Source organism: Channa argus, chromosome 1 (assembly GCF_033026475.1).
Source record: "Channa argus isolate prfri chromosome 1, Channa argus male v1.0, whole genome shotgun sequence".
Taxonomy (NCBI): domain Eukaryota; kingdom Metazoa; phylum Chordata; class Actinopteri; order Anabantiformes; family Channidae; genus Channa; species Channa argus.
The window spans coordinates 5,332,349-5,349,868 of NC_090197.1; positions in this window are offsets into that span (position 1 = coordinate 5,332,349).

The window sequence follows — 17,520 nt, forward strand, 5'->3', positions numbered from 1 at the left end:
CTACCAATCTATCTTTACTTTATCTTAGCGCATATTTTTTATTTTTTTTTTGCTTGCTGGTACACAGTGCTTTAGTTCATTTTCCACAGCAGTAAAGTGTGTACAGCACAAATACAGTGTGAGTAAAAAGCCAGTGCAACAGTGTGACTCACTGATGTGTTTTAACAGGAATTGGACAACAGATGTACGAACTTCTGGATGCAAACGATGCTTGTTATGTGTCATTAGTAATGTTCCTTCAGTGTGAGTCAGGAAAGAAAGCGAGTGGATTCTCTTGCTTTGTCTACAGAGGGGTTCATTAAAATGGTTGTGAGGCTCCTCAACAAAACCATGTACAGTTCAGAGAATTAGAAGATTCTTCACGGAAAATGTGAGTCACATTATTAAATTCATTGCATCTCTCTGGGCTTCATGATCCAAAAACAATCATCCATCCTCATATTTGACTTCCAGTGTAAAGGGTCACATTCAGAAAAGTCAGATTTAAACCAAAGAAACATGATTACCAGGATTTCAGAACTACTTGTTGACTGATTGGATAATTATTCAATTCATTAAAGATATTGATAAATAATAAATTGATATTGAACAGGAGCTATTTTAAGTTGGAAAATCTAAAAAAGTGACCAGTAAAAGCTCAGGGTGTCTTGTTTTTGTTCAGTCACGACGACGGTTTTGGCTGATGCCTCAATTTAACAGAGAAATCTCTATCATGCGCCCTGAAAAGACATTTGTCGCAGACAGACGCCCGCTGAGCTCTGCCTCAAGATCGTGTAGAGGGAAGCATGCCTGGCATCGCAAGGCCTTTATTAAGCTGCTGTCTTTTTTTTTCCAATTTACTTTTATCCATAACTGGTGCTTAAAATATGCAGAAAAGTCAAACTAGTGTGGGACTTTAAGGACCTTGAAGAGAGAAGGACAATAAAGGTGCTTTATTCTAATCTCATGGTGTGGTAATAAAATCGTAGCTGGCTGCCTCATCTTGGCCTCTGCAGGAAGACGAGAGGAAGATGGAGAGTGGACTAGCATGGCTGTACACTGCGAGGACCAGTTTGATCTTCAGGCCAAGGGAGTGAGGACATTTTGGCAGTTTTTCAAAGGGCTGAAGGTTTAAGACCTGGCTGTAACACTGGGTTCGAAATAGAGTTGGGCTTTGGTATCTAGTTAGGATGGTTAAGGTTTGGGCAAAGAGTTTGGAGACTGCTTTGTTTCACAGAGTGTTCTCACAAAGATAGAAGTGTGTGTGTGTGTGTGTGTGTGTGTGTGTGTGTGTGTGTGTGTGTGTGAGAGAGAGAGAGTTTAGCACTGGTTGATGATAACCAGCAGGAGATCCAGCACCCCATCTGAGCCCGACTCTATCGGAGAGAGGAGAGGAGACAAGCAGCAATGAGGACGACGCGGGGGGGTGAAAATGTGATTCTGTATTTGTGTGTGTGTGTGTGTGTGTTTGTTTTGGCAGATTGTGGGAAATGAACGTGTTTTCCAAAATAACTGTCAAAATAACTTTGCTTTTGCCGTGTCGCATCATATCGCATTGTTTTGTATCTGCATTACCCGATTAGACTCTATGACTGCCTCAGGGAGGTCTTAGTGGTGGGTGGGTCCCAAAAAACAGGACTTTCCCAGCGGACAGCCAGTCACGTGATGCACTTTGAATCTCATATTTTTAATGTTTGTAGCCATAAACACGTGTGAAACCCAGCGGCCATTTTAGCTCCAATGCAAACAACTGTTTTGTTGTCTGACACCAAAAGAGGTGGGATTCCAGCGGACGCCTGCCTCCCTACATGGCGGCGCTATTTCAACAGTTCGATGGGTCCTTGCAGAGGGTAGGAACAAACTGTCCATGAAGTCACATTTTGGAAACTTGTTAACTGGAGCATGTTTTTGGAGGTATTTTCTGAAATGGCTTTTCCCGGAAACTGGGCCTTCACCAAGTCACTAACAATAACTAGCAAAGTTTACTGCTAAAGTGGCAGAACAACAACTAACCTATGATCACAGACGTCGAGGAAAAAAAAATGGTGGGGGACGATTTTTTTTTTTAAGCCCATTTGTTCATTTGAGATGAAGGACTTGCACTTGTATTTCCCTTTGCAGCAGGACCATCTGAAGGATAAAAGAAATACGGAAATGAGGAAAGAAAGAAATACTTGTCCTTTAAAAATATTCCATTTGAGTGGGCAGCCAGAAATAATGCCACAGCAGAAGTAATAATTACACCCACGATGAACATACGCACACAACAAAGTATTGATTTTAGAAGACAAACTTCATGTTCTCTAGCCATTTTACTGACAGATAAAGATTTCAAAGTACTACTAGGAAGCTAAGGCAACATTTAATCAATACTCCTCCAAGTTTGCAACAATGCTCGATTGTCCAAAAGTGGCTGAGAATGAAACGGTTTTTGCGATGAGCCTTCATTCCAGCCTTCTTATTCTCTTCAGTGAAGTTCAAGAACTGCTGGAAAACACACGTGAAGCAGATGTAACTAATTTACCATCTCTAACTAATGAACGTTCCCTTTTTAATTAATGATCTCAAAGGCCAAGTCTGCCTTTTAGGTGTCTGACACTGCCATACATCACTGCAGCAATTAAAACATGTTAATTAATGGATGAGTTTTATAACAGGGTCATTAAACGTCCTCAGCGTAACCAGTGAGAACAAATGGTATAAATATTTCCCAGTTTTATCTTGTGTTTGTGTGCTAAAGGACGTAAAGGTCATGATTAGAGAGCCACCTTAAACCCAGCATATTGTACATGATTCCCCCCCCACCCGCCCACCCGGAGCTCCAGATGGTGGGAGCTCGTAGTTGGTCCTCAAGCTTAAAGTGTTTTGGGACTCTCTGCAGCACAGGACAAAAGCTGCAAACCTGCAAAACACTCGCTTCACTGTCATTAAATAAAGCAGACTGATCATGACTCTGCTCTTGATATGTATGAGGTATTTTGTTTAATCGTTAATTATTCATTGTTATTTTCTTATCCAGCAGAAGTCAGGGGAGCAGCTTGTAAACAACCCGAGGCAAATTAAAAGGGTCGTGAAACTAATTAAATGATGCCAAAATATTAAGTTGACTTTACTTGTTTACTTATTTCCTTATATTACATTTTTTGTAAATGGTGATGATTTGTATTTTATTAAATTAACGTTTTGTGCTTAAGTATTTGCAGTTTTTTTTTAATTGATTGATGGTTGGACTGTATCTAGGCCAGTTCAGCACCCAGACTCTTTTATTACCGAGCCATGTTGCTGTAATACATGTAGAGTGTGGTTTAATGTTGAATTACTTAAATAAGTAGGATCTTCTCTGAAGCACACGTAATCTGGATGCCTGTATATGCTGCTCCAACACCTGTATATATCGTAGATTTTAAAATGTGTGCTGATAACATGATGTAGTCCCTGTTCCCTTTAGAAGGGAGGATGCAGCATCCATGATTTCCAAAAAGAATTGCTTTTCAATGGTTAACCCACAGGACACTCTTCATCTTCAGCTCCATTTTCAATTATATACTTATATTATACTGGTCTTTGGCTCAGAGAACGTGATGTGGTTTCTAGGTCTTGCTTATGTGTGCTTGCTTCATTGCATGGCAGAGTTTTCTGTGGATGTAGCGACAAACTTTGGGCCCTAATTCTTTAGGGGCCAGGAATACTTCTGAAAATCCATCGCCGGTGACCAAAGATCACGGGCGTAAATAATATATTCCCTGGATTCTCTGAATGCTTTGTTGGTAATATGAACCATATATGATGAAATGCTCAAATGCTTTGCTATTTTAAGATGAGAAGCATTAATATTACATTATTCTCAAGTATTATTTTGAGAGAGCGACAAACACTGCATCCTTACTTCTGAAGGCGTCTCTGGGATGCTTCTTTTCATACCCAATCTATTTTCTAAAAATAATTCTGTGACTTCCGTCTTAGGAAATAACGAAGGAAGATCGTGTGGGTTGAAGTTGACCTTTTGAAACAGCAAAAACAGTCTCGCCATATCACAATATTTATTATAAAAGGACTTGAGGAGCAACACACTCGAATAAAGTCAAACCTTTTACCTGTCCCGTTATTGAAACATTAATGCACAATAAAAAATAAAAAAATAAAAATGTTGATGAACCGCATTTTTACCATTGCAAATAAATAATATGAGATATTAAACATCACGAGTAATAATTAATATTGCTGGCCTTTGCTGTAGTAAGGTCAGACGCGTGACATTAAATTACACCGGTGATTAATGATGAGCGTGTGCTGTAGCTGACACGTGTGCTTTGTCTTGGTGAGACTGGGCACAGGCAGTGATTAGATAGGAAGTTTGCTGCCAGCTAGTGGTGACATACAGCCATTACTCCTTTATTTCACTGCCTTCTCATTCTTTTAAATCTTAGACGATAATATTCATTCTAATTGTGCAGCAGACACACACACACACACACACTGACTTGCACTGAGGTGTCCAGACACTAAGTCATGGATAACCAGTTATTATAAAAAGCAGTGGCATTATATAAGATGCATCATGCAGACAGCTGCATGCATTACTTTAAGCATTTACATAAGTCACAAGATCTCATAAGTTTGAGTTCCGACAACACACACTCGAGGTCCAGCCTCCGGTCCAGCAGTCTGTCACAGATGCCTGAGCTCAGTGGCTGAAGGGTAAAAAAACAGTCTGACGCTCAGACATTCAGTTTCTCATGTGGCTGAGCAGGAGGCCCTATAAATGGGTCAGAAGCATCATAAACCTGCGTGCGCACACACACACACACACACACACACACTCACACACACACACACACCCCGTGGAGCAGTCATATTTTAGTATTCATGGGTCACATTTCAATTTTCCCATTTAATGGGTCAATTTTCTTTGGATGTGGTGTTAGGAGATGAAACCGATTTTGCATGAATATTAGTTTGAATAAAAAAAAACTTGTTTTTATTAATTTTGACAGGATGTCGACATCATAAAATGGAACTCATCATGTGCTGTATTTACAAGCTTAACTCTTTCCTTTGTTAACGTGCCTGAATAACCATGTGAATCGAATATAATTCTGTCATTTGAGTGTGTGTGTGTGTGTGTGTGTGTGTGTGTGTGGTAAATATAGTCGGCATGGAGAGGAGGGAGTTGCTTCAGAGCTCCATGTCCCTTCGGGACTTGGCATTGTCTGCCGAACCACCGTGGCTCCCAGCGTCTCTCACAGGGAGCAGCGAGGCCGAGCAGGCCGATGTTTATCTTCTCTCGTGTTTTGACTTCTCTCTCTCTCTGTAAAATCAAAAAACGTCTCCTTATATATAAAACCAAGAACATCTGTTTGCTCCTTTGTTTGTTGGGACGTGACGACGTCTGAGGAGACAGACTAGCAGGTCAACGTTGGAATGGGAAGGCATCACTTTATTGCTTGTTTGAAGTGGTAGAGTTAACCGCACAGGGTTTTATAGGCTTCTTTTTTAATCTGGGTTTATAATGTTGAGAGGTTTATTTGAAATACTGTTAGCTGTTGACTCTAAATTGCCTGTAGGTGTTAATGGTTGTCTGGCTCTACGTGCCAGCACTGCGACAGCCTGGCACCTGTACAGGTCGCACCTCAACTCCACTAATTAATTACAGCTCCCAGTTTAAGCTCTTTGGCATCCACGTATCACACGCTCTCACATGGACAATGAAAGGAATCTTTGGTTAAGGAGGCACAACGGTGACCGATCGACTTTACTTTAGGGCTTGTGTGGTGAGTAACATAGGAGAACCTCTCACCCTTCCTCTTTGCCCTGTGCACCTCCCATTTCCAGTACACCTGTCAGGTGCAGAAGTTCTCTGACGACTCTCCGGTGGTGACGTACAGAGGATTTGGCTAAAACCAAAGAGATGGTCGTCGACTTCAGGAGGACTAGGAGCAGAGTCAACACCATCCCCATTCTGGGTCCTGACTCGCTGCTGACAAAAAGCTGCTGCTCTGCAAAATGTATAAAAGCAGCGGAGAGAATCATCTGCCTACCGTGGAAAACACCTATACCTCCGGCTGTCTGCGGAAAGTATCTAGTACAATCAAAGACTTCTATGACCCCGCCTACCTTTGGGTATGTGATATACAGTAGGTCCATTAAACCCCAAACAACAAGACTGATAAACAGTTTCTACCCATAAACACATTATTTATGTATTGAATTCACACACTGTGTAGCTATATACATATACATATACATATATATATATATATATATATACATATATATATATATATATATATATATATATATATATACAAATTATATTTTTATAATTATTTATTGACCCTTCATTTATTCTGCACCTGTAATGACTCACATTCTAATTCATTTTATTCTTTTACTCTCCCATAAGCAGTGACAATACTAAGGCTTTAACTAATGTACAATCAATAACGCTCTGTTATTTTAACTTTAACTTATATTAACCTTTTACCTTTTTGTCATGTTGTAGTTACATTTTCCAAGCATTGATTCGTTGGTGCATTAGAATTTTGCTTTAAACATCGTGCAATGATGACAAAGGTAACTTCGTTTAAAACTTAACTTCAAACTTCATCTCACTCAACATCACCTAAAACTTGATGTAACATTCAGTTTTAAATAAGTTAACTTATTATAAACTTATCCTCCATTAGTGACCCGTGTCGTCGACGTTACTTTAAAGTTGAATCTAATTCAGCTCTGACCTGCGACACTGGTTCTTCGGGTGGTCTGAGCGATGAGGTGGAACTCCCCTCTGATTCAGTAACTAACAGGTGGTAATATTCAGGCAGCAGAGAGGAAGAAATGTCTTTTTTTAATGGGTTTGCGAAAAATGCTGGTTCTCCCCTAAAAATCCCTGCTTCTCTGGCGTCACATGTAAATAACAGCAACGGCAGTAGCTTTATACTGAAGTTGAACTGCGGGAAAGAATTGTGTTTTCCGTTTATCACAGCTGCTAGACGTCATCAAAAGGTGAGACACGTTTCTTGTTCGGTTCTTTTATCTGAGACTTGCTGGATGAATTGTGACTGTCTACATCCATCTGCACCATTTCACCTTGTTTCTGCAGCTGCTTTCCTCCGAAATAAAATGGGTCATTTGTTATACTGACAAACAATATCAGGAGAAAGCCAATCAAAGTTCTTGCTCCAGATGTGAGTCAAAGTTTGCTCTACTGCCACCATCTGATTGTGCGAAACTGTTGCATCAGAAAAGTTTGGTTTAAGTACTTTTCCCTTCTGGTAGGTTTCCACAGACTGAATCTGATGGAGCCGATGCGTTTGTCACCAAACATGACTTGTGAAAAAAGTGCCTCTGGATTGCCGGGGTGTGACTGTTACTGCTAACGCTCCAGAGTCGTGGAGAACACTTAAGGACAGAGGACAGGGGTCAGTGTCACGCCTTATGTAACTGTGGACACGTCACTGCGCCTCATCGCAGCCTCCAGTCTGATCGCCGACATATTTCTCTTCAAGAGTTTGCGAGCTCTCGGACAGCGGCAGCCTGAGGCGGAAGCTGCTGTGCATATGTGACAGCGTTTCTGCAGAGGAAGGAGCAGTTATTTCACCGGGTGCATTTTCACTTCTTCATCCCCCCCCCCCCCCCCCCCCCCACCCCACTTTTCACAGTAACACTCGCACTGACTCTTGTTCATGCTGCTTTATGCGTGAGGCTCCAGCTATGTCCTGTGATGGGAATAAATTACAGGGATCCTCACTGTTGTTCCTGCAGAGACCTTTCCTGCTGCGATATACCGTAGCCCATGGAAGTCGGACGGATTAAGAGAAAGAGGAACAGGGAAAAGGAAAGACACGCAGTAATGCCTCTTTAGAATGTGTAAAAAGGAATAAAAACATAATGCAGTGAGTTACAAATTTCATCAACTCATATTTTATTCACAGTATAACATAAACAACATATCAGATGTTGAAACAGGATGTTGTTTACCATTGTGTAGCGTCCCCTCTTCTTTTAACAACTGTCTGTAAATGTCTGGGAACTGAAGAGACCAGTTGCTGGAGTTTTAGGAGAGGAAAGTTGTCCCATTCTTGATGCAGGATTCTAGCTGCTCTACAGTTCTGGGCTTTTGTTGCTGGATTTTTTGTTTTATGATGCATCAAATGTTTTCTATTGGTGAAAGGTCTGGACTGCAGGTTGGCCAGTTCAACACCTGGACTCTTCTCCTGTGAAGCCATGCTGTTGTGGTGGATGCAGTATGTGGTTTAGCATTGTTTTGCTAAAATATGCAAAGCCTTCCCCAAAACGTCCCCAGACGTTGTCTGGATGGGAGCACATGTTGCTCTAAAACCTTTATCTACCATCTAAAAAAACAAGGTGGATGGTCCCTCTCCTCTTTAGTCTGCAGGACACAATGTCCATGGTTTCCAAAAAGAATTTCACATTTTGATTTATCAGTTTTCCATTTTGCCTCAGACCATTTCAAATGAACTTTGACCCAGAGAACATGGGGGTGTTTCAGGAACATGTTCACATATGGCTTCTTGTTTGCAGGATACAGCTTTAACTTACATTTGTGGATTTTGCAGCAAATTGTGTTCACAGTGTTTCCTGCTCACATCTTTTGGTTCATAGTTTCATCTACAAACCCCAAGTTTCTTTCTGTAGAGTGTATTTTGTTTCCTGATTTCTCCTGTATATTCATGTTCAGTATTTCTACTTTTCTTTTCTTTTCATATTTCTCTAGTTTATATATTTCTATGAATGGTTAGATTCTTCGGTTCTCATATCAAGCCCGCGTGCTCACTCTTTGGTTTTATAGCCTCGTCCTCGTTAATTTCCTCAATGTTTTGTCCTCATGTTCAGATTCTTAGTTTCTCTAGCTCTGGTTTATAGTTATTTTCTAGTTCATGTATTAATGCTCATAGTCTTAGCTTCACCATCCTGGTTCATTTGAATTTCCTATTCAGATTCTATGGTTCGCCAGCTCCGCCGCTTGGATAATCTCTCAGTTTGTGTCTGTGCCTGCATTAGATTTGTGTCTTGATATGTACCTTAGCCTTCTGTAATCGTGCCAGTTTTTTGTCCTCCTCTTGAAATGAATTTTAGTTTGTTTGTCCTTGTCTTTTATTTCCCCTGTATTTTTTAATGCAGTTAAATGCCTTCGCCACACTCCCTCCCATCATTTTGCACTTTGGTCCACACTTACACAAAACACACTTACACGGCCCATCATTCATATATCACGTTTTCATTCAAAGTCATCTTATCTTGTTTTGACTAGAGAGAATATTGGGACATATAATAACTGTCTTGAGGCCATTCTGCTAATGTTGGAATCAATTTTCCTGAAGGTTTAGCCTCCGCCTCGTTTCAGCATTTGTGCTTCCTCTCTCTTGGCAGCCAGTCACTTATTCTTCTTATTAGTCCGTGTGCAGATACAAACACGCATTCTGTCCTCTGTCCTTGTTCACTTCTCTTTCGTCCTCTCTCCTGTCCTTCGCCCTACAGCCACGATCATAATTGGTCCAGAGATCTACAACACGGTATCGACAGGTCACGCAGCCACGATAATGCACATGCTGACACGCATACTTTTCAAGGACAGTTCGACTTTACACATGACACGTGTCTGTATCCATAAAGTATGTTCCAGAGTAAATCTACCTCCGCACTTTTACTAGTGCTTGTCTACAGGGCTTTCCATGACACTATCAATCTGTTTAAGTTTTGTTCAAACTTAAACACTTGTCACTTTGAGACAAGTGTTTGATGAAGTAGAATGGAGTTGGACAGGGTGGTGGACAGTACAACAACACAGGAGACCATGGTTTGACTCTGGTGCAAGACGTCGTAGGCTTTAATTATGATTGTAGCACATAGTAGACGTGGTTACTATAATAAAGTCCGTGTGCCGTCATCACTTTGTAGCATTTGGGTTTTATGTAATTTATCTCGTCACGTAACCTCACCCTGAAGTGTTGTCTCTGCCTAGAGCAGTTTGTGTATATATAAAGTCGTTCCTGTGGCGTCAGTATGATAAGCCAACGCATGTAGAAAAGCAGAGAAATTCGATGCCTTGGGATGTGTCATTATCTGATGCCCTGGCATGAGAACATTTTGCGTATTCACACTCCCTTAGCCGTGTCAGCTTCATTGTACAGTCACCGGCCACTTAAATGTTGCAAGTGTCTGAATATCAATGTTAGTTTCTTAACTTTTATTGTCTCGCAGCAACCCTGTCACCTAATATTGCATTTTTAAACTGCAAATGCAAATATGTTCTGTGTGGAATGTAATTCCAACTGGATTAAATGTCCTATTAATATGTTGAGATGTTGACAGTTTATGGACAATAAATGGCCAGTTGCACATGTGTTTTTACAGATCGTACCCCCCTCCAAAGTATTGGAACAATGAGGCAAGTTACTTTATTTTGGCTGTAGACTGAAAACATTTGGGTTGGACATAAAAAGATGAATATGAGACGGGATCAACATTTCAGCTTTTATTTCTAGGTATTTACATCTGGATACAACGTAGATGATAGCACCTTCTTTTTGAACCCACCCAAACATATTGGAGACAGGTGTGTTTTGTTGCCCAGGTGTGTCCGATGAAATGATTAGTCAGACCAAGCAATTGTGAAGTTGAGATGAGATGTAAAATCAATCACAACTGGATTATACTGAGGAAGAAACAAAGCACTGGTGTATAACAGACATCAAACAGGTAGAACAGATGTCAAACAGGTAGACAAAGGACCACAAGAGCAGTGGACGACAGAAACATTGTGAGACCTGTAAAAAACAAAAGAGACCCGAAAACAACCTGGTGACATCAACAACAACCTCCATAGTGCAGGAGCGAAGGTATCACAGTCTGCTGTTCACAGAAGAATTCTTGAACAAAAGAACAGAGGCTACACCTGAAGATGCAAAGCACTGCATGGACTCAAGAGGCAAAGACAAACCTTTACCAAAGAGGATCTGGAGGATCTGTTCACGATCCCAAACATCCAAGCTCATCTGTGAAACACAGTGGGGGTAATGTCATGGCTTGTGCTTGAATGGTTTCTTCTGGGACAAGCTCATTAATCTTCAGTGATGTATCACATGATGGCAGCAGCACAATGAACTCAGAAGTTTACAGAAACATTTCCAGCCAACTCAAAGAAAGATGCAACCAAACTGACTGGAACATCAAGTAGTTTTATTAAGAGTTCACATTTAAACAAATACTGACCAAACTACTTCAAAGAGATGTAACAGTTTTGGGTTTAATAGTAAAACACACATAATAAATTCATTCATTCCTCCTCCTCCTCTTCCTCCCACCTTCCTTCCTCTTGTTTGTCCTGACTGTGCTTCCAAGATGCTGACCCTCCTGTCTCAGACTGTTGAGGCAGCAAAATCCCTCTCTTTTCTCCTTCAGTCAATCTGCCTCAGTCATCCATCCCTCCCCTTGATCCTTGTCTATCCTGCAGCTTATAGCCTGGTTGACTTTGTTAGGCAGTTCAGGAAAGACAGTGTGCATCTGTTTTACACAGGAGGAGGATGTGAAGCCTGTTTCAACATCTGTGTCTCTTTTTAGTTTAGTTCTCAAATATTAGTATTATGTCGATGCCACCGGACCTTGACTTCTAACCAGCTCTGCTTCCTTTCACCTTTTTCTGATTCAGTTTCCTCTGTCCTTCTTTCCTCCCATCTGTCGTTTCCTTTCCTTTCTTTTTCGTCTTCTCCATCTCAAACCCTTCAGTGTCTGCTTTTTCCTTCTGCCTGTGTTTTTTCCTATTTTAACCTCCTGCTTCCTTCGCTTCTTCACCTTCCTGCTCCTCATTCTCTCCCTTCCTACCCATCCCTCACTGACTCTATCACCCTCACCCCCTCCTGTTTCCCCTCTCTCATCTGCACCCATCTCACTCACCTCCTCTCTTTTAATCACATCATCTCACTGTCAGACCTCTCCTCTGATTTAAAAGCATATATTTTCTGTAATCTCCTTTGCCGCTGCCTTCACCTCTCGCTCCCCATGGAATTTCTCTGAAATCACCGTTGTCACAGCAACCTGATAATGACTCCAAACCTATTCATAACAAGCTTTCGCTGAAGCAGAAGCTGTGGTTTTCTCTTCTATAATACATTGTTCTTTCAAAACCTGCTGTTGTCGTGGCTGTAGATCAGTGGGTAAAGTCGAACACACACACACACTCTCACTAACTGTATGGCCAATAAAAGTGATTTGCATTTGACAGCTGGTAGGTCCTGGCTCAGTCAGCGCTGAAAGTGTGTGCTATGGAAAGATTCTAGTTTTTAGTCTTTAGACCCCGTCCCTGTCGGTTGTTCTCATAAAGGTTTTTTAAAAATGTTTAATACTTATGACCGATGATTAGACAAGTGAAGCAGAACTACAGTAACCACAGATTTACCTGAACGTTATTTTACCTTTACCTTGCGTTTATATACATGATTTAGCTTGGGGGGGGGGGCACCGTATTTCTTTCATATGATTTAGGTTGAAGGTTAAAACTCTCTGTTGCACCTCGAAAAATTCATCTCCTACAATATACAACCAATGCAACTGACTCCATCCAAACTGTTGTAACCGTTCCAGGATTTTCACCCATTTAGAGTGAAAATTGTGTTTCACCAGTGGCCATTTTGGTGCCACAGAGGTGCATTTTCAGCAGAAGCTTGCCTCCCTATGTAGGGCGTCACTTCAACAAAGGATCCATTTAGGAATGAACTACCTGTGGGCATAAACAATGGAGGTCTTATTAGACCCTTCCTAATCTAACAGTCAACCCTGCTTTTGTCATATGTAAAGTTGTGTTCATTTAACACATGCGCTTCTGATATTCAGTCTACTCTTGGCTCGATTTTGACCCGCCAGCTGCTTGTGGTTCCATTTCTGTTCTCAGCTAGTTTAACCTTGTTTACCGTGTGGTGCCTGGAAAGAGCCATAAAGTAGGTTTTTAATGAACTTTTTCAATTAAAACCTGCTGCCTGCTGGGTTGACAAGAGTATTGAGAATGTGCTGTAAAACCCATGTAATTAGCATAAAAAGGTTCAACAGCTCTTTAGAGCTTAGGAGTTGTGTGATAATTGTATTCAGATTGTTGCAACCATCATCTTTCATATAACACCAGTAATTTGATTTTCTATTACATGAAGATGTTACTTAAGAGACCTGTAAAGCTCTTAGATCACAATATGCATCATTTTTTCTTAAAGTATTGTTTTTTTTTCAAATGGCCCTTTCCATCAAGATATAAAAACCTTTTAAATACAGTAAAGCTGCACTCTGATTGTGTTAACACGCAGACCGTCAAGAAAGATATACGCAACTTAAATTCAAACTTCAGTGAAATTCTGCATTTTCTGCAGTTGTGTGGACAAGAAAGCAATTCAGACAATTCAGCTGAGAATAAAGCTTTGTTGTGTTGTTGAATCATTTAATTTAACCACCTTGTAACATAATAACTAATGAACAGTGTGGCTGGCAAAGCGATGCAATGAGTCCAACCTTGAAATTAAATGTCCAGTCAGTTGATTTTAAGAAAAGTGATCGTCTGCAGTTTTTTTATGCAAACACAACTGAGTGTTTTTGTTTTGTTTTTGTTTTTTTCACAGGGTCAAAGAGTTTAAATTGCATTAAATTAAAAGAAATGGTGCATTTTGACATAAACTGCTGAGTGGCACCGACACACTTCAGACGAAGGGGCTAACTGCCCCTCATTACTGCAGCAGCAGCGTCTGCAGCCTATTGATGTACAGATCCCTCACTTGGATGCTATTGCTCACACGTGTAGATCACTGTACAGTGAGCTATATATAGATCTGCCCCTGTATTGGATTTCCCTGGCAGGGAGCTAAAAATAGAGTGAGGGGCGAGAACCGAGGGGACGAAAAGAGTCCCAAAAGAATAGGACAAACACTGAAGGATGAGAGGAAAAGGAGAACGAGGAGGAGGAGGAGGAGGAGGATCTATATGCTTCTGCTTGGTTTTTCTACAGCAAGTTTCTAAGTTGCATTTGTGTTCTCGGGGTTTTCTAAATTAAATACATGCAATCGCTGTGGATTTCTTGATGTTTACACGTGTGGAAATGACTCTTAATAAATATGATGTGCGACAGCAAGAAAAACATGGAGGCAGAGTTCACATTTGTGAATCAGTGCCCACTTATGCCTCCAGCGCCTGAGCATCAAGGGAGTTTTACCTCACTTACTCCACAGTGGAGCTCTTAAAGGATGCCTCAGGCACAAGTAGTAGGTTTCTCTGTCCACTGGGAGCTTTTCACGAGCTGTGCTAAGCAGAAGCTTGTGTTTAGCACTGATCGAGCTGCTGCTGCTGCTGCTGCTGCACAGAAGCTGTGAGTCTGCCAAAAAATAGAGTCCCAGCCATTCAGCCTCATGTTATAGAAACAATAGGCTGGTTGGGATTCAGAGGAGGTGGAAAGGCACAAGGCTTTTCTTTTTTATTTTTAGATGATGCACTAAAAATAGACATGTTTATTGTTCTGGAACTGAGTAGAGATCAGGTTTCATATAGAAATATTGACAAGTTCAGCAACGGTTGAAATATCTGTACAACTGCAAGTAACCAACCTAATGTTTCACTGTTTTCTAAAACATTTACTGTACATGTATTTTCAGGTTCTGATAGTGCAGGTTAACATTTTCTCCCTTTGGGCACCAGTTCTTTAAGTGCTGACATGTTACGCTGCTCATGTAACATTTGTGGTTGCATTAAGACTTGATCCATTAACATGCTGACTGTGAACGGCCATTTTAACATTGCTTCCTAAAAGACACAGTGATAATCCATAATTATACATAAGGTAGAGCTCAAAATTAGATTCTGTTGTTTCAAACAGTAAAGTGAAGCATTTTACATGACTCAGGCCTTAAAAGGGCAACAAGTACATAGTCCAGCCATAGGAAGTGATAGTTGTTTTGAGTTCTGTATATATCAAATCTGAGGGGCATTTCTTTTTATTTTTTTAATTGATCAGATTTATCATTTTCATGCATTGGCAAACTGGTGCCTTTTCCTGAGATATGTGATATATGTCCTGCTTTGTACAGTAATAATGAGACGCTGACACGTTTGCTGAAGTAGATGAATTATTAATATGTGAATGATGTACATCATAGGGCAGAAGACATAAAAAGCAAAAGAAAAATATATTTTCTTAGTGTTTGCTACATATAATTAGCATCTTTAATGTTTCCCTCTAGAGTGTGTGTGTGTGTGTGTGTGTGTGTGTGTGTGTGTGTGTCCTATTTTTTCCCCTCTACCTAATGCTACTTTTGAAGACTTCACCTACAGTACAAGGTGAAATGCAAAGTAAATGGCAATAGTCTGTGGCCTCCTCTCCTCTCTCATTGTCTACATCTGATTTGAGGCTGATATATAATAGTGAACAGCTACATGTCTAATACGCTGTCCTGAAACCGAAAACACGTCTGCCTTGTCAGGAGCTCCACGGCCTCAACTTCTCCTTTATCTATTCACAGGTGTCACCATCCTACTGTCTATTAATCCTCCTCCTGTCATTTCTGTCTCCATCTTCCTCTTGACCTTAAATCCGTTTGCTGTGCCTCTTCGTTGTGGCCTGATGGAGTTTGCATGTTCTCCTCGTGCTTGTGTGGATTTTTTCCGGGCTTCCTCTCACTTTCCTAAGCAGTTGATCCATGTTCAGTTTGGTTAATGACTACGTGCTGACTTGATCAGTCAGTAATATTTCCCACTTCTTCCCCCTGATGAAGTCGCTTGTTGAGTTGACAGTGTGCTCTGGAACATTGTCTCAATGCACAAAAAAAAAGCTCCTCCACATTGCAGTTGGTTACAATCTTTTCTCTGTAAATTTTGTTGCCAAAATATTTATGTCCACCTCTGAATTCATTCTGCTGCTCCCATCATGAGTCAGATCATCAAGAAAGATCAGCGAGCCTGTTCCAGAAGCAGCCGTGCAGCCCAAACCATGATGCTACCTCCACAAATCAGCTTGAATGGTTCGGACCATGAGGACGATCTTTCTTCATCCACACTTTGGCCTTTTCGCCCACTTGAAAAGATGTTCCACTTCTCATCAGGCCATTAAACGTTGTTCCACAAATTCTGTTCATCATCTCTGTACTATTTTACAAATCCCCACTCGGCTTTTAGGTACATTTTGTGTTATGACCTTTTATGAGGTTTTCTCTGCCCCCTGCTCTGTGAAGGTTGTTGTTGTCTGTGGGTGTTGCTCAGTACATCAGGGGTTTCTTTCTTTGGCAGAACATTCCAAATCGTCTATGTCTACTGTTTGTAACACATGTTCCAAGACTTTTAATCTTTTGATCTTGAACCACAAAATACTTCAGCCAAAACAAATAAGCCTTGTCCTCCCAATACTTTTGGACTGGACTGTCTATCAGCTCCAGTCAGAAAGAAGGAAGACAGTAAATCCTCCTCCTGTCGTCTCCTCACATGTTGGCAGTAGCCAACTGCTCTGTCAGCTTATAGCTCTAGACTGTAGTCACAGAGCAAAATTGTTTCGTGCACCTTTAAAAGTTTTTAAGGTTCAGAGCCAATTCCTTTTATGTCTGCTTGAAATGAAACCTCTGACAGCTCTGTGCCAGATTTTCATATATTTTTTTAATGCGTCACCACGAAAAAAGAGAGATGCACATAAGAGTTCACACGGGAAAGAAACCAGCTGGCTGTGATGTTTGTGGAAGAGGATTTACAGTTCAAAGACAAAACACATGAGTCCACACTGGGGAAACTTTGTAATAAAATATTAACAGATAGAAAGACGGGAGCCGGACTTTTTCCGTTCTGGCATTTATTCCAAAGATTACACATTTGTTTTCATTTTTAAAGATTCCAATATAAAGGATAATCATCATAACGATAAAACCTAGTGGGCAAAGGTTGACAGTTGCTCACATGCTTTTCCCTTAAGGTTTGTCCTATTTCACGTTGCAGGTGATCTAAAAAACTATTTCTTACGAATCAATTAAAAAGACGTATCAGTGACACTGGACGTTTTACGGCTAAACCCAAAAAGATTATTAGACACAGTTTTAGGAGCTGATAATAACAGTGCACAACTTGTTAATATTTGTGTTGAATTGTTTGAAATAGTTTGTGCTCGACAACCAATAATCCAAACAAACGACTTTTTAAATAAAAACCACATTGACTGATCATCTTTATTTGTGCACAGCTGGCGCATCTCAGTGAGAAAATGCGTGCTATTAATTTTGGCAACTCCATAACTTTTCAATGACTTAAGAGACTCTGTGGCAAAAAGGGGCCAAACTGACTCCAAAATCTGAAAGCTTTGAAAAAGATCCAATTCGCTAATGATGCTAAACCTTTTTATTTGATCATTAAACTGCTTAAGAAAATTCATAATTAAAAATAAATTATATAAATATTGTATATTTTCTTCTTTTATTGATTTTCTGCTCATTTGGAATGCTAAATTGGCGACCAGTTTAGCATTCCACCTCGGGCTCAGACACAGCCGAATCTGGATCTTGTTTATATATGGTTATT